This window comes from Oryctolagus cuniculus, chromosome 5 (assembly GCF_051225735.1).
Source record: "Oryctolagus cuniculus isolate XC-2025 breed Fujian yellow rabbit chromosome 5, ASM5122573v1, whole genome shotgun sequence".
NCBI lineage: Eukaryota > Metazoa > Chordata > Mammalia > Lagomorpha > Leporidae > Oryctolagus > Oryctolagus cuniculus.
This window is the reverse complement of record NC_142871.1, coordinates 59,046,518-59,071,913: the sequence shown is the minus strand read 5'-3', so window position 1 is coordinate 59,071,913 and position 25,396 is coordinate 59,046,518. Positions and strand designations below refer to the sequence as shown.

At 44.7% G+C, this 25,396-nt stretch overlaps 1 non-coding gene across 1 annotated transcript; it reads left to right on the top strand.

Annotated features, from left to right (window-relative positions):
• The first annotated feature begins 18,332 nt into the window (after positions 1-18,332).
• On the top strand, positions 18,333-23,221 carry LOC127493234 (uncharacterized). Its single transcript, XR_016234537.1, has 3 exons — positions 18,333-18,435; positions 20,958-21,105; positions 21,285-23,221. It is a non-coding gene; the product is annotated as an uncharacterized LOC127493234 (transcript).
• The last annotated feature ends 2,175 nt before the right edge of the window (positions 23,222-25,396 follow it).

The following is a 25,396-nucleotide window of genomic DNA, read 5'->3' as shown; positions in this document are numbered from 1 at the left end:
GTGCTCTTAGGTCAAGCTCCCACACTCTGAAATAGTTGAACTCTTTAGAAAACAGCCTGAGCATATGATTTAACAGTCTTAAATGGGGCATTGGAATATATGGAACAGGAAAAAGGAACTTCACCAACAACTGGTACAAGGACTTAGTTTTATTTCTGGCCTGGAACGAGTCTTGCTTGTTGTCGTCTTCTTGCTGACTGCCTTCTTTCGTTGCTTTTGCATGGCAAAACCGAATCCTGGCTCCATCTGCCTTTCCCGCTGCCGTGTGCAGGAGAGCGAACACCCGGGGTGGAGAGAGAGCTCGCTTCCCGGCAGATCGGGGGACTTGAAAGGATTGGTCTGCAGCCCGGGCTGCGTTCTCAGGAGCTCCTGCCAGCACTTTACTTGTTTATGGTTGTTGTACTCTGCGGGCCCCTCAAAGATTCCCAGACACCACGCTTCTTCGGACCCCCTGTCAGTGACCTGTCTTGTGTCTCGGCAGATGACCTTGCTCTTCCTTCACGTGGACAGTGTGGACAGTCAGGTCCCGGCTAAGTCCTCCACCAGCCACCAGCTGGCTCCTAACTGCTCCCCTCGCTCCACACGCACAGGGGCTCCCGTGATCTGTCTTCCTTTCTCGGAGGACAGCTTGCTCCTTCCTGAAGTTCAAGTGCTGACCCAATGCACAGACACCCCGACTGTTGCCCCCTTCCCCAGGCCACCCTGAACTCTGGCTTCTCATTTCTACAGCTAGGACCCATCTCGCCTGTTATCTCCACACTCTCTCTCTCCCCAAGTTCCTACAAAATGAAACACCTCTGGGGCTATTTTCCTCTTTGGTCACCACCAAATGTCTTTTTCCTTTCTTTAGAGAACTTAAAATTTCCCAAGGAGCGGGATGTACCCCTGACTCTGCTTTATTACCTCATAGAGAAATTTGGCTTTTGCATCCACCATTCCTTAACTGTTCTCATTAAGGTCATTAAAATGTGACCATGATCTAAGAGATCTTTTTCAGTCTGTTTTTCTGAGTCTGTGTGTTGCACTTGGCAAAGCTGGCCACTCCCTCTTCTTGAAAATACGAGGCATTTCCTTGGTTTCTCCAGCATCCGGTCAGCCTTGTAGCCTTCTCCCTCCTCGAGTCCTTTGCTCCCATGTGGACCCCCTGCTCTACCATAACTGAAATTTGCTGAAGGCAAGATTGAGTGATAACCATCAGGGAAGGTTTTTGAGTCATATCATCTCTTAATATTTCTGCTTCCACAGATTCGTAGCTCCTCTGTGCCCTGGTTTGCTCATCTTTTAAAATTGGGCTGATAATATCTCACATTGCTATGCAGATTAAATCAGATAATGCATGAAAGGCTGTATGAATTTTTGATTTCACGGAGAAAATGTAATCATTTCAAGATAACTAAATCCATCCAAAGTGAAATATTGTACCAATTTGTAGTTTTACAATAGCAGTGTGCAAATACACCTTCTTGCTTGAGGCATAGCATATTGTAAATGACCAAGGAATTATTTGAAAAATGAAAGATGCTTTTCTGATTTTTTCATAACAGAGACACCCAATTAGAAGTTTTATTATTGAGGAATGTTTAGCGGGATATTAGAGCAGCTAAGACTGTTTTAAAAATAGTGATACCTCAATTTGATGACTAACAGATTTTTAAATCCTTTTTTTAACTAAAAAGATTGAAAATTACAGAATATTTCAAAAGCACTTGAATTTCTAGATCACACAATTTTTAAAAGTTATCTTTATAATCAAAGTTAGTATTTATTAGATTAAAAATAGGTAGATTCATTTTTTTCTGACAAATTAGTAAAATTATCAGAGATTTATTTGTTCCTGTAATAATATATATACCCGGACCAAATAAGATTGACTTTAAACTTATGTCTGGAGCTAATCATAAATAAGAGAAAATCGCAAGTAAAATGCTTATAGAAATTGTGATACCAGCGTATCAGAGCAATCTTAGGGTTTTGACTTGATATCTCTGGCTATGTATTTTTGACTATTTAAAAATTAAAAACCTATGTCAAATATTTCAATTTTTATGCATATCCACCCCACCTCAATTTTACCACTTTTAATATATTTATTTGTTTGAAAGGCAGAGAGATAGAGATAGATAGAGAGAAAATTGCAGTCAACTCCACAAATACCCTCAACAGATGGGGCTGGGCCAGACTGAAGCCAGGAGCTGGGAACCCAATCCATATCTCCCACATGGTAGCAGGGACCCAACTACATGAGCCATTACTTGCTGCCTCCTAGGGTTCTCATTAGCAGGAAGTTGGAATCATAAGTGGAGCTGAAACTTGAACCCAGATATTCCAGTATAGAATGTGGACATCTTAACTGTTAGTCCAACATTTGCCACTCCAACTTTAGTGGTTTTGATAAGAAATCTACAGTATTTTAAAGATGCATTAATATTTCAGAATCTCAAGACAGTATTTAACAAATTTTTTATATACTAAATAAGTATTATGGCTCTCTAAATTTCTGGATGTGAACATCAACTACGATTTCATGTATTTGTGTGATAAGAAAGATTCGAGTTAATAAAAGCTAACTTTACTATTAAATGACGTTACTTTTGATGTGATACCAATAAGGAGATGTAAATTTATCTATTAATATATATGTGCCATATATTTTTACAAAAGGACTTCAAAAAGCTCATAGAAAAAGGGAATTATAAGATAATGAGAATTTTCCATAGATACTCCCTCATGCACACACACACACATACCAATGCTATTTACATGTACAAGGGTACTTCAAAAGGTTTGAAGAAAAATAGGATTAAAAGATAAATTTATTTTTGTTGAAATATTTTGAAATCCACTTTTTTTCATAATACGAAGGTTCCATAAAGTTTCTAAAGAGTTTTTGTATGCAATGACTTCAACTTTTTTTTTTTTTTTGTGAGAAAATAAACTTATTTTTAAATAGCCTGTGTTCAGGCTCACAGAGTCTTTTGTTTGATCTATTCTACTTTTGCTACCTTATAGTTTCTCTTAGTGTAGTTTTCAGCTCAAACGATCCTGTTTTATTTTTTTGACAGGCAGAGTTAGACAGCCAGAGAGAGAGAGAGAGACAGAGAGAAAGGTCTTCCTTTTTTCATTGGTTTACACCCCCCCCCCCCCCCCCCCCGCCCCAAGTGGCTGCTATGGCCTGTGTGTTGCAGCCGGCGCACTGCGCCGATCCGAAGCCAGGAGCCAGGTGCTTCTCCTGGTCTCCCATGGGGTGCAGGGCCCAAGGACCTGGGCCATCCTCCACTGCACTCCCGGGTCACAGCAGAGAGCTGGACTGGAAGAGGAGCAACTGGGACAGAATCCGGCTCCCCGATTGGGACTAGGACCTGGGGTGCTGGCGCCGCAGGCGGAGGATTAGCCTAGTGAGCCGCGGCGCCGGCCAATTCTGTTTGATTTTTAAGAATTGCTTCCATCTCTCTGTAGAGCATTGAATCATTTCTCTGTGTTCTCTTTCAACTCACTGGGTTTCTGCAAGATGGCTATCTTAGCTTCTTCACCTGAGCATTTGAGGGTCCCATCCAAGGTGCTTGGTTATTATTTTTTAGATGAGGCTATGTCTCCCTGAGCGTTCTTGATGCTTGTTGGTGTAGAATGCCATCTACACACTGAAGGATTCAGTTCCTTTTTCCAGACTGTGACCTAGCCTTGTCTGTGACTAGCCTTCCAGAAATTCTAAGCAGTTTGTTCTTTCCTGCCTGTGGACAGACACTTCTGCAACTTCAGCACTAGGTGGCACCCTAAGTTGAGATCTGAGGCAAGTCCACTTCAAGTCTGTTCTCGCTGCCTCAGTGACGCCCTGAGCTTCGATTTGTCCCACATCTGCAGCTGGTGTGTCACTCAGAATCAGCCAGGAAGGTGTCCAAAAAGGGGTAGCCCATCCCTACAGTCCTATCCTGGGGCGGGGGCAGCCCCAGATGCTGAATCCTGTGGCCACCAGCTTGGCAATCACGTTGACCATACATGGAGCCCACAGCCCACCTGGGCCAGATCGACACAGGGGTAAAACCAAAGCCACACTGCTATTGCCTGCCTGCTGCCGAGATGGACAGTGGGTACTGAGCTGTGGCTGAAGTATCTAATCATCTTAATGAAGTCCGTTTTGTGAACATGGAAGTTTTTACTGCTGACATGATTAGCAAATGTTCTCTGTGGCACAGGAAAACTAGAGAATTGACAGATACCCTGGTCACCAGAGGAAATTCCTTTCTCCATCTCCGTTGTCTGTGGTCATTCACCTAGAAAACCAGGCCCAGCAGAGTTGTAGATTTCAAAGTGGCTTTTTCTTTTAGCTTAAGGGAAAGAATTAAGAGAGAATAAATTTAAGTGTTCTTAGAAACAAACATCATAAAGTCGGTCTTGAAAAAGGCATGGGGGTTATTTTCCAAACTATTCAAATATTTCATATTAAAGCCCAGGTGACGTGTTCCAGGGCACTCATATTTACCCAAAACTCTCTGCAATGTAAGTCCGGTAGGAATGTGTATCTTTGCTTTACTAAATTAGAGATAAGGTAAAAATTATAATAATTCAAGTAGGTGATGTAGTCTGTGTTTTGGGAGCTTTGCACATTTTAGGCTTGCTAGGATGACCAGTTGTTTAAGTTTCTGTGAGTCTGCCCTGGTTTTATCAATGAAAGTCCCTTGTCTTGGAAACTCCTTGGCTTGGCCAAATCCACCGTGTGGCCTGACCAAAATATTCTCTTTGCTTCAAATAATAGGAAACAAAACAAAACCCCTAAACCAACCCTGTGCTTTCAACTCATGTGTCCTTAATTGGAAACAGGCAGCAATTTCATGTTGCAAGGAGCCCAGTAAGATATATGTACTTTATTTCAAGTTTCTTTTTCTTCTATTGTGACGCTGAATAGTAAAAGTAAACATTCTCAGATCAAAACGGATCAAGTAGGGTCTACCTTTAGAGCGCCAGATGTCTGAATAGGTTCCTTGCCTGTGTCAAGAGATCCTTTATCTTCCCCATCCCAACAGTATTTAAAAGTAGGACTTAATGAACGCAGGCTTTAACCTTTTTGCATTTGGTAATGTAGGACCACAGCACTATGGGAACAGACCCAACTTCTAGATATTTATGAGAGGGTTATCCTCATTTTGTTTTACTTCAGTCAGTTTATCAACCTACTGAGAAGTGCAGCTTTTACTCCCCCTGTGGGTGCAAACAGAAAATTGCATCCACTTCCAGGACATCTGCATCCGGGAGACATAACGAAAGCTGACAGCGAGTGGCAGTGTCATTTAGTGACTTCCCCATCATCCATTGTGGTTTCCTGGTGCAGTGTAAGGTGGATGAATAGTTCACTCTGGGCTGTGGCCCAATAACTGGCCCTGGAGAAAATCATTCTCACACCCACGCCTGATACGCCCACCCCTTCTCTTTCCTGCCCTGAAGCCCCCAAATGAAATCCTTACACTCTAAGAAGCAGCAGGTCTTTTCATTACTGTCTCTGAGCTACAAGAATCAAAAAGCAGAATGAATGCTTTCCTCTGAGAACTGGCACTGAACAGAAGGAAGGAAATGCCTACTCCAATTCAAGCATGTTTTAATCTCTGGAGAACTGGGTACTGGGGAGGGGCGAAATTGGCTGACGAATCAGTGGGAAAGTCATCAATTTTGTCTCTTATCCCAGCAACTAACATTCTTCCTTTAGCGTGTTGCCCAATATTTTTTCTCTCCTAAAAGGATTTGGATAATGAACAATCACTTTCTAAATTCTTAAGTTCAAAAAATCCCTGAGTGTAGGAATAAAAGATAGGCTGGATGAATCACTTAACAACAGGCTCAGAAGTTTCAAGATTCACACACATCTCACAAATATATCATTTGGATCTAATGTAAAAAAAAACCCTGCACCAAAACAGATGACCAATTCTTTATCTCTTCCCTTTGATACTTTTAATACTGAAAGAAGACCAAATTCTCCTCTTAAAGAATTGTCTTTCCACTTAAAGATAATGGTAGTAAACACTATTATGATACTGTTTTAAAACTCTGGTTAAATTTGATCTGAATCTAATTATGAGGGTACAATCAGACAAATCCAGATGGAGAACATTCTACAAGTCAAATGATGAGGACTTATCAAAAATGTCATTTTTAAATAAAAGATTTATTTATTTACTTGAGAGGCAGGTTATAGACTGAGAGAGGGAGAGACACAGAGAGAGGTCTTCCATCTACTGGTTCACTCCCCAAATGGTTGAAATGGCCTGAGCTGGGCTGATCCGAAGCCAGGAGCCAGGAGTTTCTTTTGGGTCTCCCATGTAGGTATAGGGGCCCATAGAGAGAGAGAGAGAAATTGAATGGAGCTTGCAATGGAAAAAATTCCCTGTTGCCTGTTCAAGTCTAGCCAAATTCATGAGCTCATCAATTGACTTTATGGTAGAAACTGGGTTATTCTGACATGTTCTAAAGATCTTTAACCTGGGTTCAAGTTACAACTAACAGGAAGAGCTTTACTTTCTGAGGAACTATATCAGAGCAGAATTTACTACCAATGTCCTTTACAGAAATATTACAAATTTGTTTCTCTCAATTAATTTTTCAATCAATTTCTACACCCACTTCATTATGTTTTAAATTTAATTTGCAAATAAAATAGCATTTGCATTTTTCTAGTGTAATTTTGCCCCTCCTATTACCTCCCATTTCCATTTCTAGACTTTCAATTATGTTGTGATACATTTTACAATAATTGCATTGTAAAATGTCATGAACCATGATAATAGATGAGCTATTCATAAAAAGTTCCCTCACTGTCTATTCACACTAGAGTCTTGCTTTATAAATCTGAAAGAAAAATTCCATGACTGAATGAGCTAATGCAGATTCTTTGAGTTTTAGTAGGTCAAATAGCTCAGGGGACTGGGCATGTTCACATATGTGAATTTTTGAGGATGATTTCAAAACAAGTCTTTGATGCTTCTTCCTTTAAAAATATAAAAAGTCATTTAATAGAAATTCACCTTAAAAAATAAAACAAAAAGAAGCCTGTTACAAATTTGACTGTTCCACTTTTAGTAGGGTCATCATTTTTAAGCATGTGTCAGTTAGCAGGTATACGGACCCAGAAAGACTAATTTTCAACAGTTCATTGGCAAGATAAATAATTTTAAAATTTTACTCCAGTTACTTGTTACATTTGAAACACTCACCTCTCCATTCACTCAGTCATTCTACTTATACTTAAAACATCAATTTTTTTTTCCTCAAGGCACGTTGTATTTCAAGTCATTCCAATTAGAGATTTAATAATGCTATACTGGGCATTGTGCAGGACTATGTTGGGGGGCAGATGGAGGAGTAGAATGTACCCTCCTGGTTTGTAAGGAGAATGTGACCTACAGAAGACACATAAGCAAATTCCTCCAATGTTAGGTAGAATCTGGACTTTTCCATCTGGGAGTTGTAAATAGTGCTATCGTGGCTTCCTTACTCATCACTGACGCGAACTAGAGGCTCCTTCTTCTGATTAAAATGTCTTTTGCTCCATGCTGGGAATAGGACAACCAAATACTCCATTATGGTTAATGAGTTAACCATTCTCAAGTGTGAGTTTCTCAAGCCAAAGCTGAAGCCACTCATTTTATGCCTTTAGCACCTATCAACTTTTGTGTTATAGAGCAGATCCTTATTAATTCACTTCAATTACTGTTGCCATGAATCAATGGTTGAATGAATGGATAATGAGCGGTCAGTCTGGATATCATTTCTAAAATTTTCCATGTTCAAACTTGTACATGCCTCAGTGTGACTAATGAAGGCACAATATACTTGACAGGTGGTAGGGTTGCTTCTTTTTTTTTAATTTTTTTTTTTTGACAGGCAGAGTGGACAGTGAGAGAGAGAGAGAGACAGAGAGAAAGGTCTTCCTTTTGCCGTTGGTTCACCCTCCAATGGCCGCCACAGCTGGCGCTCTGTGGCCGGCATACCACGCTGATCCGATGGCAGGAGCCAGGTACTTATCCTGGTCTCCCATGGGGTGCAGGGCCCAAGGACTTGGGCCATCCTCCACTGCACTCCCTGGCCACAGCAGAGAGCTGACCTGGAAGAGGGGCAACCGGGACAGAATCCGGCTCCCCGACCGGGACTAGAACCTGGTGTGCTGGCGCCGCAAGGCGGAGGATTAGTCTAGTGAGCCTCGGCGCCTGCCAGGGTTGCTTCTATATACAAGCATAAAGCAGGAGAGGGTGACTTCAGCACTTCCAGCCTCTTGATTATATTCAATATAGCACTAGGCCATAGTTCTCTCCATCATCCCTCCACATACTTTGATTCGATGTCAGTCATGTTATCAGATCAATGACGTTGCTTAAAAAAAGATAGAAAGTGTATTAAAAGATAAGTTTACTTTGGTACAAAAAATTTGGAAATTCATACACAGGAGGGTCTTCAAAAAGTTCACAGAAAATGTGTAACATGAAGAAACCATGAATAGATTAAAAAACTTTTTGCACAAAAATGAGCCTTTTAAATTCCATTTACCATCAACTTTTTGAAAACATTTGTTTATTTATTTGAAAGTCAGAGTTACGGAGAGGGAAGGAGAGACAGAAAGAGAGAGATATCTTCCATCCGCTGGTTCACTCCCCAGATGGCAGATGGCCAGGGCTGGGCTAGGCTGAAGCCAGGAGCTAGGAGCTTCATCAGGGTCTCCCATGTGGGTGCAGGGGTCCAAGCACCCAGGCCATCTTCTGCTGCTCTTCCCAGGCCATTAACAGGGAGCTGGATTGGAAGCAGAGCAGCCAGGATACAAACTGGTGCCCATATGGCACACTGGCTTCATAGGTGGTGGCTTAACCTTCTATGTGACAATGCTGGTCCCTCCATCAACTTTTTGAAGTGCTCTCATGTATGCTTCAGTGAACTTGAGTTTGTTATTATTTCTCAGAGAGATCTGAAGTTTTTAGCTTTCCTCCAACTGCTTACTTTTAAAATTGATTCTGTATGTATTGTATGTATGTATTTGAAAGGGAGATGGGGCTGGCATCATGCCCCTTTTGGTTAAACTGTTGCCTGTGATGCTGGCATCCCATATGAAAATATTTTGAGTCCTGGATACTCCACTTGTGATCCAGCTCCCTGCTAATGTGCCTGAAAAAGCAGTGGAAGATGGCCCAAGTACCTGGTCCCCTGCACCCATGTGGGAGACCTGGATGGAGTTCTGGATCCCTGGCTTTGGCCTGTCCCAGCCCCAGCCGTTCAGCCATCTGGGGAGTGAACCAGCAGACAGAAAATATCTCTCTCCTTCCCCCTTGATCTCCTAATAACTCTGCCTTTCAAATAAATTAATAAAAATATTTAAAAAAAAGAAAAGGAGGAATAGAAGGAGAGAGAGATAAAGATAGAGACGGAGACAGATAGAAGAGAGATCTTCCATCTGCTGCTTCACTCCCCAAATGGCTGCAATAATTGGAGCCAGGCCAAGCTGAAGCTTGGAGCCCAGAACTCATTTCATATCTCCCACATAGATGGTAGGGACGCAACTGCTTATGCCATCACCTGCTGCCTCCCAGGATGCACACAAGAAGGAAGCAGGAATTAGAAGTGGGGCTAAACTTGAAATCAGGCACTCTAATTTGGGATCGAGATGTCACAAGTGGTATCTTAATTGCTGTACCTACCATCTGCCCTCCTCTAACTGTCAATAAATTGTTTTAGCCATGTTATGGGAATCCCGGGTGTAGATTATTGGATGGGCTTCCTTTTTTACATGAATTCCATGAAATTGTATCTTTCGTAAGATTGGCTGCATAGTCCCCTGTGTATAGGTTATTTTGCATGTGATTATTTATTTGCTGAAGATATAGTTGTTGAATACCTTCCATGTATCAAGCACTAGGCTAGCTGCAGAACAGCCCACATAGTTTGTAGCTCCTAGTTCAAAATGCCCCTTGTTAAAAAAAATTAAGAATTCTAACACAATGAGAGCAGGAGGGAAAGGCCTGGAGTACTTCTGTACCTCTCTCTGCAGCTGTGTAGATCACACAGCCAAGAAGCTGTGAGCAGAAGCTGTTCTTGTCTTCATGGAACTCATAGTCTGCTAGGACATATAGACTCTAAACTAGTAGTCACGTTAAGTGGCTTAATTACTTGATAGAATACAGTCACAATAGGAATAATACTTACAGACTCAGGTAAATATTCCAAAGGAAAAGAATGAGGTTCGCAGAGATGGTTTATCAACGGGAAGAGACGTAGGCCTGGGCTCAGGAAAAGCTTCCCAGAAGTAATGTTTAAAGGGTGGGGAGAAGTAGATCAGGGGCTGAAGGGAGGGAGGAAGCATCCAGGCCAACGGAGCATTTTATCAGGACAGTCAGGCACTGCGGGGAGGGAGGAGTTAGCACATCTCAGAAGTAAAGGAAGGACCGTGCATGGAGAATCTAAGTTGGGAGTGATGGGACAGAAGACCCAAGAGGCAGATGGCTCCCAGACACTGGCAACACATGGCCTTACAGGCTTGGCTAAGGACTTTGATCTTTGCCTTAGCAACGAATGGGAATCTACTGATGAAGTTTAGCCATGGGGCAGGGAGTGGTGGGACTGAGTGATCAAAAGCCTGAAGACAGAGTGGATGCAGGCCAGGAGGCTGCCAAGGCAGTTGAAGCCAAGACAGCAGTGATTTAGCCCGGGGTAGTGGGGATGTGGATGGTGGTGGGCGGTGAGGAGAGAAAGGCAAGGAGAGGCCTGGAGGGCTTCTGGCTGAAGCTGTGTGTGAGCCTAACTATGGCAGGGGATGTTTACAGAGAGGGGCTCTGGGGCTGCTGCTGTGGCGTAGTGGGCTAAGTCTCTGCCTGAGACGCCAGCATCCCATATGGTGCCAGTTTGAGTCCCGGCTGCTCCACTTCTTATCCAGCTCCCTGCTAATGTGCCTGGGAAATGGGGAAGGATGGCCCAAGTGCTTGGGCCCATGCCCCGACGTGGGAGACCTGGAAGAAGCTCCTGGCTCCTGGCTTTGGATCTGCCCAGCTCTGACTGTTGCGGCCATTTGAGGAGTGAACAGGTAGATGGAAGGTCTCTGTCTCTCCCTCTCTGTCTGTAATTCTGCTTCTCAAATAAAGACATAAATCTTAAAAAAAGAGTGAAGGGTTCAAATGATATTTTGTTTGACCATGTCCTTCCTAGAAACTATCTCAAAAAAGTGAGATAAATAAATACTTGGGGACGGTGTTGTGGCACATCCGATTAAGCTACCACCTGATGCTGGTATCCCATATAAGTGCTTGTTCAAGTTCTAGCTGCTCTGCTTCTAATCCAACTCCCTACTAATGTGCCTGGGAAAGCAGCAGAAGATGGTCCAAGGGCTTGGGCTCCTGTACCCACATGGGAGACCCCGATGGAATTCCTGGCTCCTGGCTTTGGGTTGGCCCAGCCCAGGCCATTGTGGCTATTTGGGGAATGAACCAGAGATCTCTGCCTGTCTGCCTCTCTCTCTATGAAACCACATTTCAAATAAATAAATATTTGAGTTGTCATATAGACAAAATATTTTCCTTTTCTACAAATGCATCTCCTTGTGGGGCAGGGAGAATCTATCATTTTTTTTTTTAAAGAATTTACTTATATGAAACAGAGAGACAGAGAGAAACACAGACAGAGAGGATGCTCATCTATTAGTTCTCTTCCCAAATGCCTACAAGAGGCTGGGCTGAATGAGGCCGACTCCAGGAGCCCAGAACTGAGTCTGAGCCTCTAATGTTGGTGGCAGGGACCTAAGTACTTGAGTCATGACCTGCTGTTTCCCAAGGGTGCACATTCTCAGAACATTGGAACCAGGAGCAGAGACAGGACTCGAACCCAGGCACTGTGATATGGGATGTGGGCATCCTAAGTGCCGTCTTACTCACTGTGCCAAATATCCACTCCCTTGAGTGATGAGAACTCTGGGTGTTCACAGTGAAAGGCGTGAGCCTCCTATAACTGTACAGAATCTGGGGTTTCCTGAAAGGTCAGTTCAGGCATAAGGGGAATGAACACCTCCAACAGTTGAAGCCTGGAATTTTTTTTTTTTTGGCCAGGCAGAGTTAGACAGTGAGAGAGAGAGAGACACACACACACACACACAGAGTTATAGACAGTGAGAGAGAGACAGAGAGAAAGGTCTTCCTTCCGTTGGTTCACTCCCTTAATGGTCTCTACGGCCGGCTCTGCACCGATCCGAAGCCAGGAGCTGGGTACTTCCTCCTGGTCGTCCATGTTGGTGTAGGGACCCAAGCACTTGGACCACCCTCCACTGCTCTCCCGGGCCACAGCAGAGAGCTGGACTGGAAGAGCATCAACTGGGACAGAATCCGGCACCCCAACCGGGACTGGAACCTGGGGTGCCGGTGCTGCAGGGGGAGGATTAGCCTAGTGAGCCACGGCGCCAGCCAGTCCTGTTTGCTTATCAAATGTTCAGACTGCTTATTCAGAGGTTTCCCGTCATGTTTTTAAACATTAAAATACGGAGCATGGGGAAGCAGCACACCATATACCTGAAAGATTATGCTATGCATGAAGAAGAGTTACATAACACAGATTGTTTTTTCAGTCTTACATTAGAGAAGCTTAACGTTCTTTGGCATCAGAGAAATTCAAGTTATTGCGGCTTACTGATTTAACAAAACCAATTTTACGTAGGGAAATCACTTCCTAGGAGGACAAGCTGTTCCTCACATGGGCTGGGAAAAGCAGCATCCTTGCCCAGAGATGGAATCTTTTTGGTCGGCTGCCCCTGCAAGGTGGAGGGGCTTGGGAGTCTGGGGCACAGCGCCATCTACCGTGCATCTGCGGGGACAGGCGCCCCTGACTTGCGCGTTCATCATCCCAGACCTTGTGGGCAAGCACAGAACCCATCAATGAGAGTCACGTGCCTTTGGTAAGCGGGAGGTTTCATGAATATCAGAAAAAGATGCGCAAGTATGCAGCTACCTAGTTCATCCAGAGTCGTGAGCTGATCAGTGTAGGGGTTCTAGGATAAAATCGTGGGAAATTTCCTGAGTGAGGGCAAATCAGTTCATACAATTTGCAATCGCTTTTCTTGGCATCCCAGAGAGCAGACAAAAAGACATTCTGGGCTTTTAAAATCAAATCGCAAAGCATGCAATTCCAGTTAAGATAGCTGGATTATGTATCTGAGTAAGTTAAAGAAAAGATTCATGTAGGTCTGTTTACTTATAAACAAGTATTTGATATTCTTCTGGAATATCATTCTCTCTCATTTTTTTAAAAAGATTTATTTTATTTATTTGAAAGACAGAGTTACAGAGGGAGGTAGACAGAGAGCGAAGTCTTCCATCTGATGGTTCACTCTCCAGATGGCCGCAACGGCTGGAACTCCGCTGATCTGAGGAAAGGAGCCAGGAACTTCTTCCGGGTCTCCCACGCGGGTGCAGGGGCCCAAGGACTTGGGCCATCTTCTACTGCTTTCCCAGGCCACAGCAGAGAGCTGGATGGGAAGTGGAGCAGCTGGGACTAGAACCTGCGCCCATATGGGATGCCGGTGCTTCTGGCCAGGGTTTAAACCCGCTGCACCACCGCGCCAGGCCCTTTCTCACTTTTTTAACATTTACTAATTTATTTGAGGGGCAGAGAAAAAAGTAGGTGGAGAGAGAGAAAGAGCTTGCATTTGCTGATTCATTCCCCAGATGCCCACATGGCCAGGGCCAAATTCAATCCAGGAACCCAGTTACTGCATCTTCACTGCTACGTCCCAGAGTGTGCATTCGCTATAAGTTAGAAACTGGAGAGTAGATTTGCATCCAGGTACTCCAGTGAGCAAACTAGATGTCTTTTTTTTTGACAGTCAGAGTGGACAGTGAGAGAGAGAGACAGAAAGAAAGGTCTTCCTTTTTCCATTGGTTCACCCCCCAAATGGCCGCTATGGCCGGCGCACCATGCTGATCCGAAGCCAGGAGCCAGGTGCTTCTTCCAGGTCGCCCATGGAGTGCAGGACCCAAGGCCTTGGGCCAACCTCCACTGCACTCCGGGGCCACAGCAGAGAACTGGACTGGAAGAGGGGCGACCGGGACAGAATCCAGCGCCCCGACCGGGACTAGAACCCAGCCTTCTTGTCCTTTTAGACTGTAGAGCTTCTTCCAGTGCCACAATCTCCTGCAACGCCCAGGTTTGACTTCTGTTCTGGTTCGCAGTGCTAATATCCAGGTTGACCACTTAGCTGAGACCACTGGGCAGTTTCTGTTGGTCTTGAGGTCTTGAGATTCCACAGGTGGGTGGCTGTTTGCAGGGGTCTCTCTTCAGAGTCTGATACACTGTCTTTTGGGGGTTTGCTCCTTCCGGGAAGTGCTGGTGTTTTGGGGGCACTAACCTAAGTCCTTCTTTCTCACTCTCTGTAGCATTCATAGTAATCTCAGCCATGTCCCTGGTTCCCGGTTGCTGTTTGCAATTCTTCTAAGAAGAAGATTTATTTATTTGAAAGGCAGAAGGAGACAGAGAGAAGGAGTGATAAAAAGAAAATTATCTTTATCTGCTTCTTCTCTTCCCAAATGCCCACAAGAGCTAGGGCTGGACCAGGCCCAAACCAGGAGTCCATGTGGCTGGCAGGGGCCCAAGCACTTGGGCCACGATGACAATGCTGCCTTCTCAGCCCATCCAGGGAGCTGGATCTGAAACGGAGCAGCGGGGTCTCAAACTGGCACTCATATGGGATGCAGGCGTTGTAGGGGTGGCTTAACCCACTGCGCCACAACGCCAGCTGAGCCGTTTACTCTCATATGCTAACCATTTTGAGGTTCCACAGGATCCCTATCAGGAGGAAGTGGAGTTAGGAGCTGGAGACAGGTGCTGAACCCACACATTCTGATGTGGGGGTGTCCCAACCCCCAGGCCAAGTGCCTTCCACTTAGTGAATATCTTAATTTTTTTTAATTAATTTTATCTATTAGATCAGCAGAGAGACAGACAGACAGGAAGAGTGACATCTCCAATCCACTTGTTCACTCTCTCAATGCCCACAGCTGCCAGCACTGGGTCAAACCCAAGCTAGTAGCTGGGAGCTCAGTCCAGGTCTCCCATGTGGCTGGCAGGAACTCTAAGACTTGAGCCATTAACATCAGCTCCCCAAGGTGCCCATCAGCATAACGTCCAGGTCAGGAGCCCAGCTGGGACTCTGACGCAGGCACTGGGATGAGGAATGTAGGCAACAGAGGAGTTGCTCTATTCTGCCAGGCCAGAGGCCTCCCGCTTTTCACACATTTGATGCCATTCGCCTTCATTATACTGTAACGTAAAAGTCTTCAACTGTGTCACTCATACACTAACTGTTTTGTTTTGTTTTTGAAGGGCTTCCCTAGTATTTAACAGAGTACTTCAATGATAATCGCACTTTTTGGCAAAGCTTGGGGTATTGCTAGTTTTTCTGGCAACTTGTGGAGGGGAATGGGGATTGGATTGGGCTGTTTTGACTGGCCGCATGCCCATGGGCAGCAGGCTGCTAAGCTGCTCTGCTGTGTCTGGGTGATTGGTGATTGAAAGATTTAACTGCATAAGGCGTTCTCTGCTGCACTCACAGGACTGTGCTGCCTCTGCTGATCAGTCCTTGCTCTCCTTGTCTGCAACATCGCCATGCTAAGGAAGTCACTAATAGAATTTTTACAAAACCTGGGAGAGTGATGCCCAGGTGGGCAAGTACTGGCAAAGATGTTTAGAAGTCTAGCACATCCAGTGCGCCAACTCCAGGTCTTCAGTGAGGACATGAAAAACAGAGAAGCAGATGAAGTGGCAACCTGCATTTCCAGGTTCCTGGACGAGGGGTGTAGAGAGAAGATGATCGCCAAAGCAGCATGGATCCATATTTCCAAGAAGCTATGGGAATTAGATTGGCATGCATTTTAATGGGCTCTTCCTTGGCTTGAACACAAAAACCAGAACTATGGTAAAATGCACTTATTTGAGCAGGATGGATGTCTATTTCTGTGCCACGGGAAAGATGACCAAATGTAGGCAACAGAGAGGGCTTACTAAGCACACAGCTTGCAGTGGTGGGTGGGCTGGAATTCACGATCGGAGATGAAGATGGAAAAGGTGCTTCCTTCCCCTCAGCAAGTAAGTGCTCAGGAGGGTCTAGTTATTTACTTATTCAAGATTTTATTTATTTACTTGATGGGTACAGTTACAGACGAAAATATCTTCCATCTGCTGGTTCATTCCCCAGATAGCATATCAGCCGGAGCTGAGGCGATCCAAAGCTAGGAGCCAGGAGCTTCTTCTGGGTGTCCCATGTGGGTGCAGGGGCACAAGCACTTGGGCCATCTTCTACTGTTTTCCCAGGCCAGAGCAGAGAGCGGGACTGGAAGTGGAGCAGCTGGGACTCGATCCGTAGCCCATAAGGGATGCTGGCACTGCAGTGTTGGCCAAGGTTTCATTTACTAACGTGAAGGAACTACCGACTGAATATGGGATCATGTTAATAACTGTGACTACTATTGTATCTATCATGGAAGAATGAGACGGCTCCTGTGAGAAGACGAGGAAATGTGTTTGCAGATCCTACACACATTGGAGCACACCTTGTACATAAAGCACACAGACATAGTCAATATTTTTCCTTAACAGTTTTTAAAAAGTCTTATTTATTTGAAAGTCAGAGCGACTGGGAAGGAGAGACAGGGAAAGAGAGATTGTCCGTTCTCTGGTTCATTCTCCAAATGACCACAATGGATGGAGCAGGGCCTGGATGAAGCCAGGAGACTGGAGCTGCATCTGGGTCTCCCTCACGGGAGGCAGGGGCCCAAGCACTGGAGTCAGCTTCCATTGCTTCCCAGGCGCATTCTCAGGGGGCTGGGTGAGAAGTGGAGCAGCTGGGACTCAAACCGGTGCTCAGAGCGGGATGCCTGTGGCTTCTTCACCCACCGCACCCTAACAGAGTGCTTCCTAAGGACAGCAAGGGAGGGCATCAGCAGGCGTTTGGTGCTAGTAACTCAGAGGTGCCCTCTGTCTTCTGTCTTGATTGTGTGATGGGCAGCAGAGGGGAGGTGAGGACTCAGCCTGGAGGCACAGGAGGTCGCGTGCCCGTGGCTGCCCCACAATGGGGATGGAAGCTGCTTGTGACAAGCCGCCCCCAGGAGCGGCTGCCTTGTGTGAACTGGGTTTTGCAGGGATATCATTCCTTTCAGGATCCCAGACTCCTCCTGCCCACGCTTTTATGTCCTAGCTTCACTGCCTTCAACCCTGGTTGCACCTTTCCTAACCTGCGTGCCTGCGAGCTGCTTTCTAGTTTAATGAAGAATCTCTGGAGACAAATTTCATTTGATTTTTAACCTTATCTCATGAAACCACTAACGATAATTAAAAAATATTCTAATTTAAAAAATCATGCTTTTTTGATGTGTTGTTATGAGGATATTAGTGTGTCACTGACAAGACAAGTGGCTCCAAATATTTCCAAAACAGGAACACAATAAAGTGAGATTTCTCCCTAACTTCAGTGTTACTGCAGTAATGGGGATTTGGGAATTAAAGTGAACATTTCTGGAAACATCTTTCTCTTGGCAAACATAGGCTCAGAAACAGCCGGAGTAGGTACCCTCACGCCACACCAAGAGCGGGCTGAAAATGTAAAACTCAAGAAGACCCACGGCTTTGCCATTGTTGACACGTTGAGAGCCCATTAGTTATAGTGTGGTTGAGAACACTCTGATTTGAAATAATTTTGTCAACAAAAAAGTTAAATGGAAACAGTGAAGATACTCTCACTTTATTTGGAAGAGGAAGAGAAATGTTTCATAGTAAGCCACACCATGTGCTTTAATGATGTTTTTGAGGGTATTGCTAACAGCAGATCACATGTGATTTATTTGTATCAACAAGCACCCTTTTGAGAGCACAAACGTGATGTGGCTAATGATTACAGCAACACAGCAGCCTCATCCGGATGCATCTTTCCTATCCAGCCCAGTAGCTCCCCCGAAGAGTGGACTTGCAGAATCAAAGGACAACTTGGTAAATCCTATTTACTCAGGAATGCATCAGAGTTGCTAATGCCTATGTTGACCTTGGCCCGTTTCTGATATGTTTAGGCACTTGTGTGTGTGCGTGTGTTTACGTTCTTATACATTTTGTTTTTAAGGTTGAGCTGTGAAACAAGAGTGCCTAGTTTAAATGGCAGTAGGTTTGCTATTTGAGTTACGAAATTTTGAATTGTGTACTCAAAATTTGTTAAGGGTGCTTAATGACAGAACATGAAAATAGGGATGATGAAGGTTCTGCTTGATTGGCTTAGGTGTAGGCAGCACATGCATTAGGGTGGGGCCCTGTGGGTGGAGCCTGTGTCCTGAGCACTATAAAAAGCCAGAGACTCAGAGCTCCAAGTCCCTTCAGGGAGGAGCCCAGAGCAGGAGAGGTGAGGGATCTGGCAGGGGCCTCTCAGACCTCCAAGCAAGTCTCCAGCTCAAGGTGAGTTGTCTGTCTTCTGGGCCAGATCCACAGCCCATTTCTCTTTGGCGACCACTTGTTTTCCCAACTCTCTTGCCTTTGGATGTTAGGAAGGGAAGAGCCAGTCTGTCCTAGTTCACAGAGCTCTGCTCAGCTTCCACTCCAACATCATTTAAAATTTTAGTTTCACTTCAGGTCACTTTTTTTTTTTTTAATATTTTATTTATGTATTTGAGAGGTAGAGTTACAGACAGTGAGAGGGAGAGACAGAGAGGAAGGTCTTCCTTCCGCTGTTTCACTCCCCAAAAGAACGCAACAGCCGCAGCTGCGCCAATCTGAAGCCAGGAGCCAGGAACCTCTTCCTGGACTCCTGTGCGGGTGCAGGGGCTCAGGAACTTGGACCATCTAACACTCCTTTCCCGGGCCACAGCAGAGAGCTGGATTGGAAGAGGAGCATCCTGGACTAGAACCAGAGCCCAAATAGGATGCAGGCAAGCAGGCAGAGGATTGAATTACTGGGCCATGATGCTGGCCCCATTCAGGTCACTTTTCATATGTGAATGCATTTTTCTTTAGGAGGTTGGGGAGGAGGAGGATAAGTGTGTGCAGCATAAGTATGTGTGCAGCATGAATCCCATCTTCCTTTTCTAGCATTAAATCATAAAAATTTTCTAGGTTTTTACTTAAATCCTAAAGTAAATGTGTGTACTATTTTTACTAGTTTCATGATACCTAACTAAAACATTTCTTCATTGATGGATAATGAGATTCTGATCATAATACCATAAAACAACTGGCTTTGCATGGTTAGTTTTCTCAGGTTTTGTGGATGTATCCCATGGTGAGATAGGGAAGCTCTTTCAGACTGAAAAAACACCGTGGTCAATTTGTTTGAAAAAGAAGTATGCATGTTGTGTGTGTCTGTTGGTTTTTTGTTGTTGTTGATTAAACTTATTTGCATTTTTATCAAATTTTAAAAAACACTTCAAAGGTGTTTAAAACAGTGATTAGGCACTCTCTGGATAATGTGGCATTTTTAACACATTTGAAAGGAAAGAGTTATTTTTTAAAGTCAGAGAAACCGTGAGGGATAGAGAGAGAAAGAGATCTCCCCTCAATGGGTTCAGTTCCCCCGATGACCTCAGCCCTTGGGCTTAGGCCAGGCTGAAGCCACGACCCAGGAACTCCATGCAGGTCTTCCACGGGGTGGCAGGAACCCAGGTATTTGAGCCATCTTCTGCTGCTTTCCTAGGCTCATTAGCAGGGAGCTGGATCAGAAGTGGAGCAGATAAGCCTCCAACGGCTGCTCCAATTAGGATGCCAATGACATGCAGGCCCCTTGCATCAGGTTTATACACAGTGTGCTGCTCAGGGGACAGTGCTGTGGCCTACTGGGGAAAACTGCTGCCTGCAGTGCCAGCATCACATATGGGTGCCAGTTTGAGTCTCGGCTGCTCTTCTTCTTATCCAGCTCTCAGCTCTGGGCCAGGTAAGCAAATTCTTGGGACCCTGCACCACGTGGGAGACCAGAAGAAGCTCCAGGTTCCTTTCTTTGGATTGGCCCAGCTCCAGCGGTTGTGGCATTTGGGGAGTGAAACAATAGACTGAAGACCTTTCTTTCACTCCCTTTGTAGATAAATAAATATTTATTTGTACTGATCGATTCTGGATAATTAATGTTTCCCTTTCTGTGTCTTTACTTGGAATAGGATAATGCGATGTCAGGAAACTTATATGTGTTATAGCTTCCAAAGTCTTTAAGTTCCATGTGGGAACATATTCTATTATCTTACCTGTCTGTATATACAGAGTTTAGTGGAATCAATGATCATGGGAACCTCTGAAATGTGTCATTGGCTGGAGCTGAGAGAAGATGCTGAAGGCTCCCTGGTGGTTCTTGTCCTCCTTTTCAACAGTCTGGCCTTGGTTGCATCCATGGCTTAATCCTTGGACTGTGATAGTGACTGCTCTTTCTTGTGTGATTCGATTATCCAACCACAACAGAATGTGGGATTTGTGTAGTTTTGGTGGGAGTTCTGCCAGTTATTCATTGTAGGTCCTTTTGCAGGGAGATCTTCAGGATTTGATGCTCACAGAGGCTGTGCAGACTTCAGTGCTGGTTCTGATCATGGGGCTTTCCCTCCTCCAGTCAGCCATGCCCAGCTGTCAGAGTTAATCCATCCAGAGAATGCTAACCATGGACAGAAGGCCAGGGAGGAGGCTCTAGGTGAACTGGAGGTTCTGAAACTGTGGGAGCAGCTGGAGGGACTGGGGGGCATCTTCTGGGTCAGGAGCGTATTCTTGGCTCGTGCTCAGCTTCGTTTTATAGAGGAGTTGATGGCAATGATGATATTTTTATTCAAATTCACTCAAGGATTAGATTTTTTAGAATTTTTCAGCATTTCTTCTGATGCTGCTTTGTCAGTAGAATTAATTCAACCAAGACATTCATCTTGCAGTGGATTTTGCTGCGAAGATGTTACATGATTTTCTGTACATTCTGGTTGCATTTCGATGAGGAAATTCTTTCTTCTGGACTGCAGGTGACCAGCGCCATACTGACTGGGGTGGAGACTGCATCCTATCAAGGTCTCATGGAACACCCACCTGGGCTCAGTTCCCACACAGAGAAGCTCTAGTCAGAGCAGACAGCTACTCCTGGGAGAGACCCCAAACAAGACCCCACACAAGGTAAGCTGCCTTGTGGCAATGACAATCTCTCCTGTCCTCATTCTCTTGTCATCACTTGGGCTTTGGGGCGTTTTTGAGTGTTTCCATTACAAGTGATTCCATTACTGGAATCTCTGTGGACTCGATGTTACCTCCATGTTTCTGCATCCATTTATGTTCTTTAATTTGCATTGATTTAGATACGTCCTGATCACTGCAGAGCAGACGGTGCACTGAGGGCTCCTGATCAACTCCAGAAGCTGCTAAAGGGAACTGCCACCAGGTCACTACCAAGGCCTGCTCCCCCACTCCCCTGGGACCATGGCTAAGAACCTGCTAGCAGCGACCACCTGTCCAATTTGCCTGGGATACTTCTCATGTCCTGTCTCTCTCTCCTGTGGACATGTCTTCTGCTTAGATTGCCTTCGAGTCTGGGTGTCAGGAAGAGAGGATTTCGTGCTGGTTTGCCCCACATGTCGCTCAGTCAGCGAGAGAGTACCTATGGAAGAGTGGCAAATCAGAAACCTGACCTTGCTAACCAGGCATCATGCTGGTCTCCTGGAGCAGAGTCTGCTCCTTAGTGAGGAGGTTCTGAGGTTCCAGGAGGACGAGGTCCTGGACACAGCTACCGCACACTCCCTCCTTGAGCTCTCCAGCGACCTGAGGAGCGTTGAATGTGGGAAGACCTGCCACAACCTGCTGGAAGACCCCAGTAGTTTCCCTCACCTGGTCTGCATCCAGGGAAACACCTGCTTCTCCTGGGGCCGCCATTACTGGGAGGTTGAAGTAGGAGAAGCCAAGGAGTGGTCCCTGGGTGTCTGGCAAGTGTCAGCTGACACAAAGAGAAATGGTGATTTAACCTCTGACCGCGGTTTCTGGATCATCTTCGTAGAGGGAGGACTCATTCACCCCAGCACCAACACAGAAGTAATCGTTCCTGCAAGCCCTAGTCTTCACCGCGTAGGAGTTTTCCTGGATGTGGATTTGGGAGAGATCAAGTTTTTTGATGTTGGAAATAAAGCTCTCATCTACATGCACAGGTTCCTCTCCACCGTGGAGCCTTTTCATCCGTTCTTCTGTTTTGTACCTTTTTAATGTGCCACTGGTGCCCCACTGAGCATCTGCCTAGAACGTTCAGCGCATCTGCAAGCTCTCAATTGAAAAAGACCTTTGGCCCTTGGTCAGGATGACCAGAAAGACACAATGTTAGCATATACTGTCAACATTTGATAGACAGTTTATAGATTGTAGATTCTTGTGGTGGAAAAATTGTATAGCATTTTTGAACAAGGCGGTAGATATGCAACTAAATGACGTCTGTATTTTGAGTAGATTTCCTCACTAAATGGCTATGTAGTCTTAGGGGACACTAGGCACTGGGACCTATGTTTGCTCGTCTCTGAATGGGAGTAAGGATCTCTAAGAGCCAAAACGTTGTGACAATGGCGAGACAACACCGTACACTTGTTTCTTAGTAGATAGAGACAGAGAATATTAGTTTTAAGTCGATTGTACATTTTATGGGTAGACATGTTTTTCCATGAACGTATTCTCTTTTCTGCACAATTCCCAAAAATGATAGTTGTCAGGAGATAATGTATTAAGCTTCCCATTTGTAATTCTCTAGACACAGCTGCACAAGGATTCCTGAAAGATGAAAACTGTGACTAAGTTATATTGGTGCTGACTCATGCTTATTCTCCTGGAGTTGCTCTGGGCCCCCTTCAAGGACTAACTTAGTGTGTTGTTGTCAAAGGGCACTGAAGTGGCCGGCTCTGTGGCACAGCATGTAAAGCCTCCGTGAGCAGTGCAGACATCCCATGTGGGCGCTGGTTCAAGTCCTGGCTGCTAGTCCTGGGAAAGCAGTAGAAGATGGCCCAATTTCTTGGTCTTCTTCATCCACGTGGGAAACCTGGAAGAAGCTTCTGCCTCCTGGCTTTGGATCAGCACAGCTCTGGCTTTGGCATCCAATTGGGGAGAGAACCAGCGGATGGAAGCCCTCTCTCTCTCTCTCTCTTTCTCTCTATGACTCTCTCTTTCTATGCCTCTCCTTCTTTCTCTGTGCAACTCTGGTTTTCAAATAAATAAATCTTAAAGAAATTAAAGCGATTGGATTTATGAGCATTAAAAATAAATCTTAAGAAAAGTCTTATTTGAAAGACTCATGGTCTGTGGTCAACCTGTGCTTACTTTTGTTTTGTAATCAGTAGAACGTCCAAGGGGAGGGTTGCAGGTGGGAGGGTGGGAGGGAAGTCATTGGGGGGAGGGAGCCAATGTAATCCATAAGCTGTACTTTGGAAATCTATATTCATTAAATAAAAGTAAAAAAAAAAAAAAAAAGAACTTCCAGCGGTTCGTTGATGGCAGTCATGGCATCACACAGTTTCAGGGAGGTGCTAATGACTTCCTTGCAAAACTTAAAAGGAAATTTACATGTATCCATGTGATTGCTAGTTGTTCTGTACAAAATTCACTGATTAACGATAAAACAACAGTATAGGACATCTGAATTATTTAAGTTGCAGGGAAAGGCCATTTAAAGTCAGTCTCTAAATACTACCAAATGGGGCCGGCACAGTGGCTCATGGGTAAAACCACCACTTGCAGTGCCGGCATCTGGGCATCCCATGCGGGCACGGGTTCCTGTCTTGGCTGCTCCACTTCCCTTCCAGCTCTCTGCTGTGGCCTGGGAAAGATGGCCACAGAAATGGCCCATGTCCTTGGGCCCCTGCACTCCTGGGAGATCCGGAAGATGCCAGTGCAGGGTCCCAAGGACTTGTGCCATCTTCTCCTGCCTTCAGGTAGAGGAGGGAGCTGGATTGGAAGTGGAGCAGTTGGGACTTGAACTGGTGCCCATATGGGATGTTGGCACTGCAGGCAGTGGCTTTATGTACTGTGCCACAGTGCCGGTCCCAAATGACTGTTTCAGTATGTATCCTGTGCATGTATTGTCTCATTTAAAAATGTAAGTGATGGTTAAGCTTGTCATTATAAAACAATTTGAAAGCATGTCATTGTAAAAATGAAAAGAAAAGAAAGGTAGGAGGGAGGAAGGGTATTAGGCTCTTAAAACAGCCTATGAAATGTGTTCCCTTTATATAAATAAAAAAATATGAAATGGGGATGCTATCCAACTAACATTTATGTATCTCCACTAAAGCTGTTTGGAGGAAGAAATTAAAGAAATAAAATAAAAATGTGAGGTATTGGAGCTATCACCTATGATCTTGGCTTCTCATACAGGCACCGGATCCTGTCCCAGCTGCTCCACTTCCCATTCAGCTGCAGCTAATGAGCCTGAGAAAGCAGCAGAAAATGGCCCAAGTGTTTGGGACCCTGCCACCCAGGTGAGAGGCCAGGATGAAGCTTTTGGAGTTGCCCTGGCCAACCAGTGGTGGTTGTGGCCATCTGGGGAGAAAACCAGAAGATGGAAGATTCTCTCTCTCTCTCTCTCTCTCCTTCTGTATCTCCCCTCTCACCCTCTCTCTGTAACTGTGGCTTTCAATATAAATAATTCTTAAATAAGGCATAACAATTCAAACTATGTATACACTACAGAAACCATCCTAAATATTTATCAAAGTACAATTTGTGTTAAAGAGAAACTTTTTCCATAGAAAAAATGATAAAAAATTTTGTTTGGGACATCACCTTGAAAATGTACATAGTAATTAAAATTAGTGTAATATCACATTATATGAGGGTACTTCAAAAGGTCATGGAAAATATTATTTAAAGGTGCTTATTTTGATGCAAAAAACTGGAATCCAAACACATATTTTTCATATTTATTTTCCATGAGTTTTTAAGAACTCACATATGTATGGATTTCAACTTTTTTTCACCAAAATAAATTTATCTTTTAAATACAATTTCTGCCCAGTGTTTGGAGTAGCCGCATACATAATACAAACATCAGGTAATCATAGCAAATAAGCACGATTCTTCACCCAAGCAGAGAGATCAAATGATTTTTCTAACGTGATATTACAAAACTCCCATTCTAATTTCTGGTCAGCTTTGGCAGCAAGGCCATACACAGGATGCTCTGGGCAACAAATATTCTGAGTTTTCCAAGGGCTCACTTCCCCTTTGACACTAAGCAGCTCTCCAAAGGAGTATGTATTCATTTTCACCTTCTATTGGTTTGGAAAGTTACTACACATCTGTGATCTCTACAATGCAGCCCCTTCTGAAAAGGATGGTTCATCTCCTTGTGGGAGCAAGCCCGATGATCCCCCCACGCTGAGAGACAACAGGCCCGCAGAGGAGCAGACTGACCAGGAGCCCAGAGCAGACTCCCTGGGGACTG